Here is a 15479-nt window from a genome sequence, read left to right as displayed (position 1 = left end):
TGAGCCCTGTGGGTCCTCTGGGGACAAGAACAATCACTTTAAAAAACCTAGTCTCCCCCTTCTGAATTACTGGACTGCTAAGGAATCGCCCACTGAACCCTAACCCTGAATCAGACCCAGAGCCTGGAGATCCCTCCACCCCAAAGCTGATGAAGATCATGCTTAAAGAAGACTGCACAGGAGGGAAGTCTTCACAGCCCAGACAGGGAGTGAATTAAATATGCAAGGACCACAGTGTACTTGAGGGCTTCAGAGGTGGGGTTTTATCCTCTGTCTTGATGAAAAGTGAAATTCTTCCACTGTGGCTGACCCAACAAGATAACATCTAAGTATTTTCAGAATTGCTTCCATATACTTCTGCGAATTTTGTGTTTCCTGTTTTAAAGATTTTTTTAAGTTTATTTATTTATTTTGAGAGAGAGGGAGAGAGCACACGAGCAGGGGAGGGAGAGAGACAGAGAGAGAGAGAATCCCAAGCAGGCTCTGCGCAGAGCCCGATGCGGGGCTTGAACTCATGAACCGCAAGATCGTTTCCGGAACCGAAACCAAGTGTCGGACACCTAACCAACTGAGCCACCCAGACATGCCACTGTTTCCTGTTTTAAAAGAAAACAGACTCTTCTGGGCTGGGGGGACCCAGGCCCTGACATCTGGGCTGTCCCTCATTCCTGCCTAAGGCTATGCTTCTGGGTTAAGGTAGCCTGCTTTGGAAACCATCTCCAAAACAGCAGAGCAGAACTGACCCCAGCCCTCTCCATAAAGGCAGTCAGTGGCTTCTTCTATTTTTACAAGCTCCCTAGAGCCCCGGGACCCACTCCAGAACAGCCTTGCCGGCAGGAAACAAAACTTCCTTTGGTCTGAGCTCCCTCCTGTTGCAAAGCATCGCATTTTCCCTGCGGGTCAGCCTTACAACATTTCCAGACCACCAAAGCCCTAGGAAAAACTCCTGTGGCAAACTTAACCCAAGCCTCCTGGCTCCACGAGCACTGTGCACTGAGTCGTCACACGCATACTTCTCCTGGCCCACCCGCTTCTCCTGCCACCCCAGCCCCCCTAGCGGCCTGGCAGACAACCCCTGAGGCGGCTCCCAACTCAGCACAGGCCGCTCTGGTTTCCTCATTCAAGTGATCAAGGGGCAGTGGGCCTGGGGAGAGGCAGCCATACCCCCTTTCCAGGAACTTTAAGATTTCCAGTGATATTTACATATCCAATGACATCGGTTTATGTTTGCATTTGAGTATAAAACTAACTGTCATTGTGAACATGCGATCCCATCCAGTCCTCTCTGCTAATTATAGCCTTTCCCCCAAGGCTGCTGGGGGACCATTCCAGCTCCAGCCAGAAGCAAATGGCCCATCTGTCATGCAGGACATCTTCAGCTACAGACAGCTGGGGGGGGGGGGGGGTGACCACATGGCCATGCCCATGTGGCGCCCAAAGCGGGGGGGATGCTGCTGGCAGCCACAGGCCAGGCCCAAAGGCCCAGGCTTTGCAAGCCCTGTGGCATCATCAACAGGCTGTGCAGGAGCCCCGTGGTCCAGCATCAACTGGGCCTGAAGGTTCCCGCTGAGCCCTGCAGCTTGGAACCAGTTTCCTTCTCGGCAGGGAGAAACCCAGCTTCACACAGCTGCCGGGAAGCAGGAGGCCCTGTGACATTCCAGCCCCGGCGTCTCCTCCTTCAGGAAGCATCTGGTCACCAGTCTGCCAGCTCACTCCCAGCTGACGCATGTCTGCACTTACAGACCCGTTTCACCCCCAAAGGCACATACCAGGCACCTAGTATGTCCCAGGTCCTGAGGTCACAGGGGTCACAAGACCAGATAGGGGTCAGATAGGGGTCAGAGAGGTGGGAATTGACCTCTACAGTCCACTGGATGGAATTCAGCGGGTCTTTGAACTGGGGTTGGAGAAAAGGTCATACCTTTACTTTTGTTAACCTCTAGCTGAAATGTTCCTGGCACAAAAAAAGTTGACGATTCCCTCCCTGGTCCATGGGAAGCGAGCTGCGATTCTTACCATGGAGAGGCACAGGGGGCTCTGGGAATTCCATAGAAAGTAATGGGGAGAAACAGAATGTCAGGAAATCAGGATGGACTTCCTGGAGGAGTCAGTGAGTGTTTCCTGGAAGGTCCCAAGAACGGCTCCATTCTGGAACTGTTTCATGAGGCACTCAAGGCTCCAGAGTTCTCTGTTGGGCCCAAACAAAGCACTTTTCTGCGTTTCCGGCTTTGAAAGGATGTGAAGGGTAGCTAAACCCCAAGGCCCAAGAGAGATTTTAGATAAGATGGGGTGAGCAGGGCCCCTGCATCCGGCCAAGCAACCCTGAACCTCACATGTACCAGCCCTTCTGCCCCGGGTCAATCCTGCCTGGCCCTGGCCAGACAGCCCCCTCCTCCACAGGCTTCGTACCAGCTTCTCTCCCGTACAGACAGACGGGGGTGCCGGAAGGAGCGGCAGAGGGGAGACAAGAGGTGGGAGCTGGCGTTCTGGGCCTCCGTTACCAGCTCAGTGCTCCTGGCCATGTCATGTCTCCTCTTTAAGCCTCATTTTCCACTGGTAAAATAGTGAAGCCCGCTGCCGCGTACAGAGCAGTTACGCTTACCAGCAGCCTGCATGCGCTATACCAGGTCAAGAAGGCTGGTCTGAGATGTCCTCGCAAAATACACCGGCACCCATAGCGGGACAGCGCTGCGTTCTAGGATGATGCTACTGTCCAAGATCGTAGCCACTTGTCACGCTCTCGAAGTGTGACTCGTGTGCCTAAGGAACAAATTTTTCATTTTATTTCGTTGGGCTTAATTTGAATTTGACCACGTGAAGCTCGTGGCCACCATAGTGGACAGCACAGCCCTAGAGTGTGCCCCTCACCACTCCCCCGCAGGGGTCCTTTCTGAAGTCACAGAGGCCAGCCTTATTTAAAAACCATGTGCCCTAACCATCCAGCCACTAGCTAGAGAAGGTTCAGTTAATATTCACTGACCTCACTCAGCAGAAAACAGTCTCTTTGCCCAGTTGCCCCAAGAGAGCTCAGCTCGTGCTGGCCCACTCCTCCTGCCCCTAAGGAAAGCAGGACAAGCAGGATCCAGAAGGTCCTGGCAGCGTCCCCAACCCAAGTTGACATAGGGCCCATTCTGTCTCCTCCGGAAGACTGGCAGCCCCACCCCAGGACCACTGAGCAGTATTCCCCGCCCTTGGGTGCTCGACCCGGTGTCCCGCCCTGGCCCCAGCCCTACCCACAGTCAGCCCGGGCTTGGGGAAACCAAACCAAAGCCAGCCCTTGGGGAAGCAGCAGTGGCTGTCCCCTCCTGCCGGCGAAGGATCCAGTCTCTGGTCTTCATCACCGGACTTTGCTGACAGCTCTGCCTTGACCCTGGACAGGACTTCTTTAAAACAAAAAAACGAGACATCAAGTGCAGAGAACCTGGTTAATTGCAATCCTTGGTCCATGACATTCTCTGACACAGCCCGCTTTTGCTTGTAATGTAATAAGCACCACTTCTTATCCAGTTCTCCTGTCCCCGCTGATTTGGCACGACCCTGTTGTCATACATTAAGGTTCCACATATGCTTAGGTCTGTTTCTGGCTCCTTATCCGGTCCATCGGTCAACCTGGCTATCTGCAAACAAACCTCCCTGTCCCAGCGACTCCCGATTGGTAACACATCTGGGCATCTGGTAGGCCAATTGCCTCATTTATGTCTTCTTCCCAAGTGGCCAGATATCTTTGGACATCAATTCTTCCATACACATTTGAGAATCACTTTGTCAAATTCCATGAAAAAAAAAACAAAAAAAACCCTGCTGAGGTTTGACTGGACCACATTGACTCCATAGATCTCTTTGGGGAGGACTGACATCTTTACTCTGTCAGGGCTTCTGGCCCATGGGCGTGGTGTATTCCTTCTTTGTGTCTTCTTTATTATGACTTCTCTATAAACAGTGCTCTCCATCCTCCTCCAGGCAGAAATGGGGAAAGGCCTCTAGAAGGCTGGAGGGCCCGCCAGCTAGGTCCAGGGGTGGAAAACACAGAAAACAAACCTCTGGGAAGCAAGGTGGGCACATCAGTCTGTTTTGTGCCCTCTCCCGTCCCCAGCAGTCAGGTAGAGGCTCGATTTAGAAGACCCCTCCATGGACACAGAACGTTCCAGGCTACGAGGGAGCTAAGCTGGGAGGTCTGGCAGCCCCAGCTACTAGAGGCAGCCATGGCTGAGAGTGGAATTTCTAATTAAGAACCCCCACATGTACTGAGCACTGTGGGTAAGAGCCGACTCGGCTGGGCCTCTCCTTAGGAAAAGTTGGGGGGCAGACATGTGGGGAGTGGCAAAACAGATAACCAATAAGGATGTTCTGAGACAACAGGCACAGCAATCAGGTCCTCCTGGGAAGTCAGGAAAGGCCCATTGGGGGTTCCCACTCCTGGACCCTCTACGAGGGCAGGGACCACTGGCCCAATGCACCTGTCCGAGGGATGAATCTGAGAAATGACCTTGCTTCGGATGCTCAGAAACCCAAAGAAGAAACCCTGGGGATCCCATTCTAGAACAGAACGTTCCACGGCTTATGGATCAGAGTGATTTATGGTTAATCTGAAACCCGGGGAAAGAGCCAAGGCAAAAAAAGGAGAGTCCAGGGCAGATCCCCTCCACCCAACACACTCCTCTCCCTGGTTTCCTTTTTCCCTCTCCAGACCTCTCCCCCCCACCCCCCCCCCCCCATGCCTTCACTGTGTCAGAACCAAGAGAGCCAGAAGCCACATCCTCCCAGGGCTGTGTTCCCATGACATCTGAGTGATTATCTCAGCCCCAGGTGGGCCCCAGCCAGGCGGGCTCATTAGCAGAAGCCAATCTGAACAGAAGCCACTGAGCCCTGGAATGCACCCTGGACAGGTGGGCCTGGCAGTGGGGACAGGAAGCCCCCCAGCTCTGGCCTCTGCAAGCAGCACCCTGGGCTCAGGGCTGTGGCTGTTGGCGGGAGTGGGTCAGGTGGCCCAGGCCGCCCCACCTCTCAGACCTTTTAAAAGGACACACAGGCTCACAGAGGTGACGAAGGGGCTTTGTCCCAGACAACAGGCCCCAGCAGCCTTTCAGAGCATACACATGTCTACCAGGTATTGGGCCAGGCATCCCCGATTCTTCCACTGGCCTGGGGCTTTTCCCAGAGACAGCATGGGAATCATCCTTCAGAACCTGAAGCGAAGGCAAGAGGAACTTCAGGGATGGGGTCGGGGAGTAGGCGGGGGTCTCCTGTGACCTCACTTCTCCATGACTCTCCGGGCTGCTGGAAGGAGAAGCTCCAGTAAAGGAGGCAGCTGCCTGGAAAGGACTGGGCAGGGCAGGGCAGGGCAGTGGTAGGGGAAGGAAGAGAAGAAGGGCTTCCCAGCATCAGCGCAGAGGGCATTGAGGCCCCACAGCCAGGCTACCACCTCCCAAGGGTCACCTGGCTGGGTTGGGTGTATACAAATTCAGCGTTGTCTCTACGCTAAGTGTTTCATGCTTCTTATTTTTAACGTGAGGTATAGTTTTATATCGAAGAAAAAAAAATGAATTGAATTGCTTTTTATATATACGTGGCCCTCGGCTCGTTCTCTCCCCCTCTGCCCCGAACTAGAGTTGGAAGGCGGAGGAGGCATTCAGAACACAAGTGTCAGTGCTGGGTGTGTGCAGGGCCTTCAGAACTGCCTCCACGCCAAGGGCTCGTGACTCCAGAGACACGAGGAGAAAAGGGGAGAGCGTCACACACTGAAAGGAGCACTGGGGGTAAGGGGAGACTATAATCCCAGCTCTGCCGCTGACTCCCATGTGACTTTGGGCAAGCCCCTTCCTATCTCTGGGCCTCAGTTTCCCTGCTCCAAAAGGGAGGGCGTTGGCTACAAGCTCTAGAATCCCTTCACTGCTCTAGAAGTCCATGAAAACTCACAAGAGAATAGCCCCGCCTAGAATCCCGGCCACTAGCAGACAGAATGTGGCCCGAAGTCTCCTCTCCTGGGGTCCCCTGCTCTCTACCTGGTCCAGGATGTCACATTCGGCATGAGAAAAAGCCCTGCAGGGGACAGAGGTCCCCCCACCCCAGCCTCCACCGAGACACGCACCCCAGGGCTGTCTCCTACAGCAGCAATGGAAAGGAGATGAAGAGTTGTTTGGAAATAGTAAAGGTGTAAGGGGCTAATTAACACCCATCCTCCAAAACTCAGCTCAAAGCCCTCCTCCCCTGGGAAGCCTTTCTGGATCACCCCAGCAATAGGGATCTCTCTCCACTCCCGATCCCCTGTGAAACCAACAATGGGAAGCCCTCACTAGTCCTGATATTTACAGTATTAATGATGCCCATTGAACAAATAATTCCAGCTGTTTATTCCCTACTGCACACAGGCCACGATGGCAGGACCCCGCAGCACCCATGCCGTCTTTGACCTCGACAACTTCAGAGGCTTCACAGACTACGCCGAATCAGTTCCACAGGTTCGCAGGACGTGTGGTGGCTTAGCTCCCAGACCACACCCTCCCCACAGAAGCCACATGACAAGCGGGTAGGGCCCACACCGGCTCACGGTGGCCTGATGAGCCACAATGTCCCTGAAGCTCCTGACACCCAGCAGGTGTTCAACCAATGTTATTTCTCCTTCCACACTAAAGATATAGGACTGTTCTTTGGTTGTTTTTTTTCTTTTTTTTTTTAAGTTTATTTATTTTGAGAGAGAGAGAGGGAGGGGCAGAAAGAGGGAGAGAGAGAGAATCCCAAGCAGGCTCCTGGCTGTTAAAGCCCAGTCCAAGGCAAGGGGAGGGGCTCAATCCCACCAACCGTGAGATCATAACCTGAGCTGAAATCGGGTCAGCCTCTTAACCGACTGAGCCACCCAGGCTCCCCAAAGATATAGTACTCGTCTAACACTGACGTTTCAAAACTCGAATCAGATGCCAGAAACCATTTCCCCTTTTAGAGACACTTTGGTTCACGGATAATTCAGGGAAAGGGGTGTCCCTATTCTGAATTCCAAGGCAGCATTCACTGATTCAACATACATTTCTTAAGTACCTATTATGTACCAAGCCCTGGGAATAAAAAGAGAAGACGTAGTTCCTGCCCTCAAGACACCTGCTCACCAATAAATGTAGCGGAGTTAGGGAAATACAATGCGGGAGTCGAGTGTGCAGAGGGGCCAGGGAGGAGCAGATGCTAAATCACAGGCAAGACCGGTGAAATCTAGGAAGGCTTCCCGGAGAAGGTGATGTTAATGGACTGAGTCCACGTAAGGCATGTAATAGACAAGCAAAGATTTCTGAAGTGGATGAGGGGTTTCAGATATCCATGAAGGTGCCATGGAAACAGCAGGTCGGCACAGCTGGAGTCAAGCACGGGTAGATGGAGGAACAGAGGAGGCCAGGCAAGCCCGCAGCCACCAGGCCACCAAGGCCAGGCCTCTCGGATTAAACCCAAATGTCCATTCACTCAACATCTCTTCACTGAGAGGATTTGTAAGCCAGCGGTTCTCAACATTTTTCATCTCAGGACTCCTTTTCACTCTTTTTGGAGTGGAGGCTCCCAGGGCTTTTATTTTTATGTCCATAAAAATCTATCAATCAGTTACTACCTAAGAAATTAAAACACATATTTTAAATATGTATTAACTCGTTTAGAAATATCAATAGATTTACATATTAACATACATAGCATGCTTTTTATAAAAGATTTTCCAAAAACCACGGAGGGAGAAGAGGGGCACGCGCTTTACATTTTTGCAAACAACGGGGGCTGATGGGAAGACGGCTGCTCCCCACTCAGTCCGCCGCCACGTCACCACGCTGTGCCCTGAAACGCTCCGCGGAACACCCCCCAGGATGAAGGTGTGGGAGGCCAGCAACATCTCAGCGTCACTATAAAAATGGTTCTGACTTCGCGGACCCCTAGAAAGGGTCCCCGCAAGGATGGCTGGAGGCGCACACTCTGAGAGCAGCTATTTGGGGAACGAGAGGCGGTGGAGGACACAGCTATAGCAGCGACCCAAACACAAAAGTCCCCGCTCTTGGGGGCGGGGGTTCACATTCTAGCTGGGGAGAGACAAATAAGAAAAACGCAGTATGCCATGGTTATAAGTGCTATGGAGAAGAAAACAGGAAAGGCCAGGGAGGCTGGGGGGGTGGGGGGAGAGGGGGAGGGGGAGACTGCCAGTTTAAATAGCTTAGTCAGGGAAAGTGACATTTGAGCAAAGACTTGACATAGGTGGAGGGCTCTCTACCATCCACGGGGATGTATGGATGAACGGTCAAGCAGCTACCAACACCTTGGAATATGCTCCTGTGCTCACAGAAGAGCAGCCACGGGGTGACAGAGAGGGAGAGTGTGGGAGAGGAGGTCAGAGGGCAGGGGTGGGGCAAAGCAGCTGCGGGGAGCCTTTGAAGCCCCTAAGAGGACTCTGACTTTTGCTCTGAGTAGGTGGGAGGCACACAGGTTTCTAGAGGAAGGTCTGACTGACTTTGATTTTTTTTGAATGATTATTTATTTTTGAGATGGGGGGAGCGAGGGGGAGGAGGGGCAGAGAGAGGTGGGGACAGAAGATCCAAAGCTGACCCTGTGCTGACAGGAGAGAGCCGGATGTGGGGCTCTGAGTCTGAGCCACGCAGGCACTCCCTGACTTTGATTTTTAAATGAGTTACTCTAACTGACTGCTGGTCTGGGAAGAGACAGGGTAGGTAGGGGTGGGGGTTGGGGGGAGTGGGGGGAGGGGTGGAGGTGCAGAGGGAGAACAGTCAGGAATCTCCTGCAGTCACCCAGATGCCAGGCGGCAGTGGCCGGGACCACGGTGGGCAGGGGGAGGTGGCGAGAAGCAGGCAGACTCAAGATAGATTTTGAAGTTGCAATAGGGAAATAGCTGAAATAACTTAAACGAGGAGTCACATGCTCAGATTTGCTTTCAGAAGTTCTCTCACCGAACAGAACATTCACATGGCCCATTTGCCATCGAGGGGGAAATGCGCGTTAGCAATAGAGGCGGGCTGGCGGTCTGGCTTGGCACGGCTGGCAGTGCGGCGGCCAGACATCATATGCCTCTGAACGCAGCATCCCGGACCTTCTGCCACATCCCCTGTGCGGCGCTTATACGGGAAATGTGTGTGGCCTGAGCCCAACGACAAGGAACCTGTGAAACGAATCCAGAACGCTGGTGTTCTGCAGATCACCAGCCTGGAAGGCATCAAAAAATCAAAAGCAGTGGGGTTGAACTAGATTGGGGGATTCCAGAGACACGCCACAGCCAAGATAATGTGTGAACCTTGAGTGCATCCTGGTCGAGTCAAATATCTGTCCCAAAGGACATTTGAGGAACTGGGACATTTGTGGATATGACCCGCAGATTAGATGAGGTTTTATTTTACAGTGATTTTTTTTTTTCAGATGGAGAGTGGCAGCGTGTGGGAGAATGCCTTTTTTGGAAAGCTGAACGCTGGAGTATCTAAGAGTGAGGTCACAAGGCTGCAGCTTCCTTTCAGCTGGGTTGGCAAAAAAGCATTGCACGGAGAGAGAGAGAGAGAGAGAGATGAGGGAGAGAGAGAGAAATGTTAAGACAAGATGTTAACGATTGGTAACCAAAGGCATGCAGGTGTTCTTGAAACTCTTTCAACTTTTCTGTGGGTTTAAAAAAATTGGGGCGGGGGGTGGGGTGGCTGGATGGCTCAGTCGGTTGAGCATCCGCCTTCGTCCAGGTCAAGGTCTCGCAGTTTTTGAGTTCGAGCCCTGCGTTCTGAGAGCTCAGAGCCTGGAGCCTGCTTCAGATTCTGTGTCTCCCTCTGTCTGCCCCTCCCCGGCTCATGCTCTCTCGCTCTCGCTCTCGCTCTCGCTCTAAAAAGTAAATAAGTAAACTTCAAAATAAATAAATAAATGTTTAAGTTCATTTCCCCTTTCACAACTCGATTGTGGGACTACTGATCTGAGGCTTCTCTAGCAACCAGGGTTCTCCAGCTTGCAAGGGAGAAAGGGCCTCTCCTGACCCCACCCAACCACGCCCCAGGCATCAGAACCAGGGAACAAAAGAGTGCGCCCTACATGCCCCTGGGCACGCGGACTTCCTGAAAACCTGCTGTAGGCACTGGTTGTTTGCGGAGTGCCCAGTGATGTAGCAACGCCAGGCCATGTCTGGTCTGCCCAAGCGGACTGTGGACAGCCAGCCCCGGGGTTTGCAGCAACTTGGAGCCCCTCCCCCAGTGCCTGGCGCAGGGCCCAGCATGTGCAGCTGGTGATTAAGGGTGAACGCTCAGGGAGTCCCCAGCACGGCTTCCAACAGGAAGAGGGCTCACGCAGGCCCCCTCCACCCCTGCATTCCACATCACTACCCAGGCCCAGCAAGCCTTGCCCTAGCTGCGTTGTGAATTTCCCTAAACAAGCAGAGAGCAAGGCCCCAGTAGGTCTTGGTGGATGGGGCGGGCAAGTAACTCACGATCGTCCTGCCGGGATTCCAGAACATACAACCTTCAGGGATTCAGAGGTACTTACCCTCATGTTTCAGGTGCACCGGGAAACTTTTTTTTTTTTTTTTTTGCCAAAATGAGATTTGATGCAATGCACGAACTGTGGTGCTGTAGCCTGATTATTTTTAATGCAGTTCTTTGTATCGTTCTTTCACCATCTCTAATGTTTTAATCTTTTCACTATAAACCGTTGAGAAAGCGGGCAAGAGCCTTCTCTGGCCTGGAATGAATGCCCTAACCAAATGTATCAGTAACTGCTAACCAGGGCTAAATATAGGCTATAACAGGAACCTACCTATTATCCCTCCAAGAAAGCTGACTAGAAAACAGGCCCCCGTGGGCTCCGGGACAAGCTCCTGCCTATGTAGGAAGAGAGGCCTGGAGGAAGGGAGAAGGGGGTCACTCTTCACCTTCAGTTCCTCCTCCCCTGCTTGAAAAAAATTAGGACCAGAGAACACACACAACAAACCATCGAGACGAAATCCTGGCGCTCCAACTGCCAGCTGAGGGAGGAGGTGAAGGTCGCTCACCACTCGATGAGGCTGGCCTGGGGCCACCCGGCAAAGAGTGCAGCCAGCCGGAGGCCCTCGGCCACTCAGGAGCTGTGTGACCTTGGACAGGCCACTTCCCTCTCTGAGCGCTAAACAGGAATGCTAACACCAACGGTCACTCAGAGGACCCCAGGAGAAAGAGAAACTCCTTTGTAAACTGTAAGGTGCTATAACACAACATGAGAACCCCCATTTTTTCTTTAAAAGTCAGCAGATACAAAGACCGTGTTAAGTGCCTTCACCTGACCAGGAGGTACCTACTATATTTCTTTCAAACAACTGCCGTTTCTTATTAAAATAAACACGATCCTGACCTAACCTACCGACATGCATGAAATCATAGACTTGAGATACAAATTATTTTCTTACGCACATATTACACTTCAAAATGTTCCCCCAGGGACCACCTAAAAACCTCTTGTGAACCACCAGGAATAAGCAGATGGACGCTGTTCTGGCCGAACCGCCTTATTTTGCAGATGGGAATCTGAGGCCCACAGAGAGGTTATCACTCCCATGAGGTCGCACAGCATATTAGCCGCTGGACGGCAGCTGTGACCCGGGTCTCCAGACTCCCAAGCCAGTGCTCTCGCCACCACAAGCTGGCCTCTCTTGTCAGGAAAGAGTTCTCACGCCCTGGCCTACCCTCTCCCGATGCAAAAGTTAAAAGGACAGGGATGGACACTGAAGGATAGTGATGCCAGCTCCATTTCTGCCTTCCTGCACTTCCATAACCAATCATGACCTGAGCCTAAATCAAGAGTGGGGCACTCAACCAACCGAGCCACCCAGGAGCCCCGATTGTTAGCTTTAAAAAGACAAAACAGTAGGATCCAGAAGAGATGACCAGATTAGACAGCGGGCAGCATGGGGGGACTTCCCGACTGCAAAAAGGAAAGTTTAGTTCTAAGAGAGGCCAGCACCAGAGGAGACCACAGTGGAGACAGAAGACAGAAACAGGCCCTACTCCTACCACAGGGACTGTAGGTCGCTGAACAACCCCTGTCTTCATCTTCTTTCTGCCCTGATCATGAGTCCCCCACTCTTGGGGATGGAAAGAGTCAAGTGGCCACTGCCACCCCTTTGGGAGCCCAACTGTTTGTCCACCCCTAAGTGTCCCCGCCAGAGCCTCCTGGGAGCCGCTGGCCGGCCCCGCCCCCATCACAGGCTGTCTGCAGCTGCCCTGAGCTCTCTGCTAGGACTCCATGAGTGACAGCCTCTCAAGGGACACGGACAGTGCTGGCTCATCTCTCCCCCCAGCCCAGCGCAGGGCCAGCCAAACAGTGAGCCTGGGCCAGAGGCTGGGCAGAACCAAGTCAGAGGCCTGAGTTCCAGGCGGCTGCCTGAGTTCTCTCTGGCCCTGCAGGGACCAGCCTTCCCTGCTACAGCCAAGGCCACACATCAGGCCTCTGTCCCCGGGCACAGCAGCAGTCCCGTTTACGGTGTGGACACCGGTACCCCAGATGGAAAGGGTAATACCGAGTGAAATCACCGACTGGTGCCCATCGTCCCCCCTGAACGCTCAATGGAGGTTGTCCCATTGGCCGCAGAGTTTTAGCACCAGAAGCCGTTGCTGTGTGGTCTGGTGTATTTCCTCCCCTTTGAAAAGAGCAGGTCGCACCAGATGTCCTCTCTGGCCTGGGCCCCGAGGGGGGAAACAGAGAAGACTAAGGTGTCATTTTTCCACCTAGAGGGTCAGCCCTTGACAGAGATGGAGCTGACCTCCCGCAGACACAGCCAGAAGTGATGTGTGGTTTCCTGTCCCACTGGATGGCCTGGACTGTAGAGGAGCTTCGGGGATAACCTTGAGGAGGTAGGAAAGGGGCCTGAAGGACCAGGAGGGGGCCGGGCAGAGAGGAGTGCAGAAGGGAGCTCACAGGAGGGAGGGCGGGTCCCTGCAGAGGGTGACTGCTGGGCCTGGACGTGGAGGTCGGACACCCCCTCTGCAAAGGCTGGGCCTGGAGGCAGCACGTTGGGGGAAGAGCGCTTCTCGATGGATGGGAGAGGAGAGAGTCTGATTGGCTGCATGACCACGGACACGTCACCCTCGACTCTCTGTGCTTCAGATTCCTTGTCGGTGGGAAGCGGACACCGTTGTACCTCCCACAGGGGCCTAGCAGGTGGGGCGGTGCCCACTGGGCTCCGAGCGGAGCGTCTCGTGCACCGGGCATCAGCACAGGTGCCCGGAGCAGGCGTCCCTGGGCAGGAGCCCTGCGCTCACGGGATGTGGCCCAGAGGGAGGGGTGCCATCGTGCGCCCTGCCTCACCAACACTGTTTCACCTCTTTGGATCCTCAGAACAACTGCTGTGAGCCTGGCAGACAGGGGCACTTGTCCCGTTCTAGAGCTGAGGAGACTCAGGCCCCCATGAGGGAAGTGACCGGCACAACCTACCATTTGCAAATCGCCCCCCTTCCCCACCAGACTATTTCACTGTGGAAAAGTGCCTGCTGTGTTTTCTTTCGTTTTTCCCAAAGGGGACTTTCTCATCAACGCAGGCATTTGCATCTTGGCCTGCAGGAAATAAACATTTGCTTGGAGGGTAGAAGGGAAACAGCTTTGGCCTGGTCAGGACTCCGGGGGCTCAGAGCCCTCCTCCTTCCTGCTGGGAGAGCCGGAACCACCTACTCTCCCCACTGCTGGAAGCCCCTCCCAGGATGTCATGTGTGGCCTTGGACAAGTCACATCGGCTTTCTGTGCTCCTTCCTGTCCCTTACCAACGGATGGGCTGTGCTGGTTGCAGCACAGTGGGGCCACAGAGGTGCTTGGGGTCCCGCAGTCAGTTCCTGCGCACCCACAGTGAGCTGGGTGCTGTGCTGGGTGCAGTGTGCTTGGCAGAGGGCAGAGGCCAGCCCCCAGGCCCTCCCACTGCAGACAGGGGCCAAATCCCCTGCTCGAGTGGAGTCGGGTGCTGGCTTCTGGGGCTGGTGCCAAATTCTGAGCCTGGGTCACTTCCTGAGGTCAAAAGGACCTTGTCGATCAGTGGGCCTCATTGACTGTGTCTGGAGGCTTCTGATCCTGGAGGATTTTACGAGTACACACCAGGCCCCATCTTCAGAGTTGATGCAGTGGGTATGGGGGGGACCCAGGCACCTATCCTTTTTAAACCTCCCCAGGTGATTCAAGCATGCAGGTTGGCGTGGAAGATGCCGCTCTGATGGTGCCCGCGAGGGAATTCTGATGAAACCAGCTAGGTTTCCAAGCCAACACTCTCTCCGTGTGAATCCAGAGTGACACGCTGAGCCTTCCCCAGCCTCCTGGACCATCTGGACAGCGTCTGGGAAGTTAGCGCACCACGCGGGAGAGGCTTGCTGCTTCAAATGGTGAAGGGAGAGCTAGGGGATGTGGGAGATCACCTGGGAGGCCAGGCTTCTCCAGGGGACTGGGATGTGCCCAGGGAGTGGGAGGTGGTCGCTGAGCTCTAGAATTTTGTTTTCCTTTTGGTTATCTTTACAAAGTTCTTTTATCTGTTCTAAAGGTAACCCTTCTCTGTAGTTAACTTTGTAACTTAAAGAAGTTTCTATAGAACCAGATTTGAGGGGTCTTTCTGAGTCGGGAATTCACACTTGGGGAGTCGAGCTATGATTTTTCCCCCCTTAAATTATGTCCTCAGCTTGAGAACTACTGACACCCGGGCATCATGTTGGAACACCGGTTGTGATCTCGCTGACCTGCAGCTCTGTCCCCAGGAGGAGAGATGTGGCAGGGGGTGGCCTAGCCCCATTTTCCAGATGGGGAAACAATTCCAGATAGGCGCGATGTACTTGGTTGGGGTCATGGTGATTTTAGTTAGTGAAAGGATGGGGACTCCATTTCTGACTCTGACCACTGAGCTCTGCTGTGGATTGAATGCCCCCTCCCCAAACAAGATAGGTTCATGTTTGTGAACGTAACCTTATTTGGAAAAGGGGTCCTGGCAGGTATAATTAGGTTCTGAATCTTGAGATGAAACCATCCTGATCACCTGGGTGTGCCTTAAGTCGAATGACAAGCGTCCTTGCAAGAAAAGGCAGAGGGAGCTTCGAGACAGAAGAAAGACACAGGCACAGAGGGAAAGACCACGTAAAAGTGGAGGCAGAGGCAGGCAAGCCACCAGAAGCCTGTAGAGGCGGGGAAGGATTTCCCCCACAGCCTCTGGAGGTAGAGGAGCCTTGTGACACGCTGGATTTAGACTTCAGACCTCCAGGATGGCGAGAGCACATATTTCTGTTGCCGTAAGCCACCCAGTTGTTACGGCAGTCCCGGGGAACTTGTGATTTGTGGAAACAAAACACAAGCCCCTTCTTTCGGCTGCACCAGGCGGTCTCACTAGGGAGATGCCCAACTGAGCAGACAAAATCTCTTTCCCTTCCAGTGGGCTGTGCTGAAGCCTGAGAAGACCCGGATAGGGTTTGGGGGAGGAGCAAGGCCGGCTTGGGGTGAGGCCTTTGGCCCTGCCCCTCCCTCGGCCCCGCCCCTTCCAGGTCCCTGCC

General features: G+C 53.7%; 1 protein-coding gene and 1 long non-coding RNA gene across 2 annotated transcripts in view; one reads left to right on the top strand and one right to left on the bottom strand.

Annotated features, from left to right (window-relative positions):
- TSPAN15 (tetraspanin 15) overlaps positions 1 to 15479 on the bottom strand; it is a 49725-nt gene that overhangs the window by 25390 nt on the left and 8856 nt on the right. The window lies entirely within an intron of this gene.
- LOC109264354 (uncharacterized) lies at positions 11735 to 14540 on the top strand. The gene is made up of 2 exons (XR_002078701.2): positions 11735 to 12821; positions 14124 to 14540. It is a non-coding gene; the product is annotated as an uncharacterized LOC109264354 (long non-coding RNA).

This window comes from Panthera pardus, unplaced genomic scaffold, assembly GCF_024362965.1.
Source record: "Panthera pardus isolate Hobbes unplaced genomic scaffold, ASM2436296v1 HiC_scaffold_22, whole genome shotgun sequence".
Lineage (NCBI taxonomy): Eukaryota > Metazoa > Chordata > Mammalia > Carnivora > Felidae > Panthera > Panthera pardus.
The sequence above is the reverse complement of the archived record's forward strand: the minus strand, read 5'-3'. Positions and strand labels throughout refer to the sequence as shown.